This window comes from Brachyhypopomus gauderio, chromosome 16 (assembly GCF_052324685.1).
Source record: "Brachyhypopomus gauderio isolate BG-103 chromosome 16, BGAUD_0.2, whole genome shotgun sequence".
NCBI classification, from domain to species: domain Eukaryota; kingdom Metazoa; phylum Chordata; class Actinopteri; order Gymnotiformes; family Hypopomidae; genus Brachyhypopomus; species Brachyhypopomus gauderio.
The window spans coordinates 7,558,423-7,561,331 of NC_135226.1; positions in this window are offsets into that span (position 1 = coordinate 7,558,423).

The window sequence follows — 2,909 nt, forward strand, 5'->3', positions numbered from 1 at the left end:
TCACTACGGTCTCTCAAGGACAACACAAAGCCGTGTAGGGTTCTCCGCAATAACACCCACCTCTTTTAAATAACTTACCGCCTTGTCCATTAAACCCACATAACGGCAATGATTAAGAAAATAATCACAGATTTAGACCAACTAAAAAGACAATTAGCCCACATAAAGTGCCTCTTCCCTTCTAACTGGGGATTTATGGCTTTTAGAAATCGGGTGACCTGGTAGAACTTTATGAAGCACGGTGCAATAGCAGGACGTACCTTTTAACAAGGTTAATTTAGCTCCTTTAAAACGGTGAAGGACCATTAAGTTTGTGGAAGAGGCTATCACCATTAAACCAATCAGAGCCATCACAGGGGGAGAGAGAAACCTCCCCGGCTCATCTCCGGACCCATCTCTCTAAATGCAAAGCATGATGGGACTCCGAGGAAACGGTACCCGCCCGGACCCGGCGCTGCTTGCGCCACGCATCCCTGACTCTCATACACGTTTCCCAATTAACTTTAATGGTCAGTCTTATCATGCTCCCCTCCCTCGGTAGCATGGCGTTTGTACCACTTCATACCTCCTCTACAGACCTCCTAATGTCAGCTAAATAAACGGATGGCTCACTCCACCAGGAGGTTTCCCTTCTAGGATGAGAGGTGGAAACGGTTCACTGCAGGAATGGAACGGGATAATCATTCTGTTTGATTAATGCCTCCCTAATCAATCGGTGCCCGAGCGGCCACACCTCTCCAGTCACAGGCTCTGAAAGAGAACAGCTGGCTTTTCAAAAGGTCGCACCGGAGAGGTGTGTCCCCCGGCATCCAGGATGATGTATCAAGCAGGACAAATCAAACCATCCCGACACATTTTTGGCACTTCGTCAGAAAATTGCAACACTTCTTTGAAACAATGTGTATACCTGTTTTTACTACACAAGTAGATCTTTGTGCAACAAAACTACAGCATTTTCTCTTCTGTCTCTCTTTAAATTGAGTCTAGCCAGCGTAACACACCGTGCCAAGAAGTGACAGATAGGTGATTTTTTTTGAAAATTTGATTTACGGCCACAATTTGTTTTGATCAACTTGGGTGACAGTGTAATACTTACACATTCATTTGAAATGCAGGCTGGTCACCTATGCCCACAAGATGAAATCAGAGCTGTCCGAGCAACACTGAATACAAATACAGTTCCCCTGTGCAATTATTGATACCACGGGTAAATATGAGTAAAAAGGGTTACAAGACACTCACCTTTTGTTGAATTAGTTTAACAAAACCACACATGGCACAATTATTGCCACTCCTAGAAATCTGTAGCCACAAAATGTATCTGATGCATTTTTCCATTTATATCTAACTTTCTTAACAGCTACTGGCTTGAAATGCCCATATCTACAGTCAGGGTAATAATAAAACATTTTTCCAAACAATTGGAAGTGTGACAAACACACCCCAGTGGGGAGCCATGTTTATTTTGCCCCCCCCACACACACACACACACACACACAATGAGGAGGATGGGAAGAGATGCAAAAAAAAAAATCCCCAAGGATCACTGTTGGAGAATAACAGTGGTGTCACGGGGTCACCAAGTCTGCAAAACTACCATCACATTCCACCATGCCAACAGAATATTAGGAAGGCACACCGACAGAAAGCCTTTCCTGACATGTAACCACAAATGTGAGATTGCTAGATGCTACTGGCACTGAAACTGTATTCTATGGTTCTATGGATGAAACAAAAATTGAGCCTTTTGGCAACCAACACTCATTTGGCATAGATTTTACATGAAAGTAAAGATACCTCATTAGGTACATGAGGTATCATGGATTCCATGAAACACCAGGGCATTTAAAATAAATACCTGTCTGCCTCTGCCAAGACACACAGAATGGATCATTATTGGATCAAAACATATGAGCACAACATTACTGAACACAGACTCAAGCGTCTGCTGTGGCCGTCCCAGTCCTCTGGTCTGAACCCCATAGAAACCCCGCAAGGTGAAGTAAGGTGGAGACGACTCAAGAGAGAGCAGCCGGGACAGTCTGGAACAGTCTCTGAGTCCCCACTCTGAGGTCTCCGAGTCCCCACCCTGAGGTCTCCGAGTCCCCACCCTGAGGTCTCCGAGTCCCCACCCTGAGGTCTCCGAGTCCCCACTCTGAGGTCTCCGAGTCCCCACTCTGAGGTCTCCGAGTCCCCACCCTGAGGTCTCCGAGTCCCCACTCTGAGGTCTCCGAGTCCCCACCCTGAGGTCTCCGAGTCCCCACCCTGAGGTCTCCGAGTCCCCACCCTGAGGTCTCCGAGTCCCCACTCTGAGGTCTCCGAGTCCCCACCCTGAGGTCTCCGAGTCCCCACTCTGAGGTCTCCGAGTCCCCACTCTGAGGTCTCCGAGTCCCCACCCTGAGGTCTCCGAGTCCCCACCCTGAGGTCTCCGAGTCCCCACCCTGAGGTCTCCGAGTCCCCACTCTGAGGTCTCCGAGTCCCCACTCTGAGGTCTCAGAGTCCCCACTCTGCAGTCCCCCGTATGTTGTAGGAGGACCAAGGGCTGTTTTATGGTGTTTGCCAAGTTCTGGCAAAGGGACGCTGTGCAAAGTATAAAATACAGGGATGCCAATAATTGTGGAACATGTAGATTTGTTATTAATTAAAATTATTATATACATTTTATTTTTGATTATTTTGAAAACTTCAATTAAAGGATGGATCTTCCTCATTTCTTTTCCAGGGTGAGATTAATTAAGCTAAAAGGTGAATTTTTATAAACCTTTTCACTCATCTTTACCAGGGGTGCCAAGAATAATGTAGTGGAGTGCATTCCCATCACCTGATGCGAGTGTCTTAGTGTGGTTAAATATTCTGTGTTACTGTAGTAGACTATACGTGGGACCGGGAGGCAGGACTGATGCGAGTGT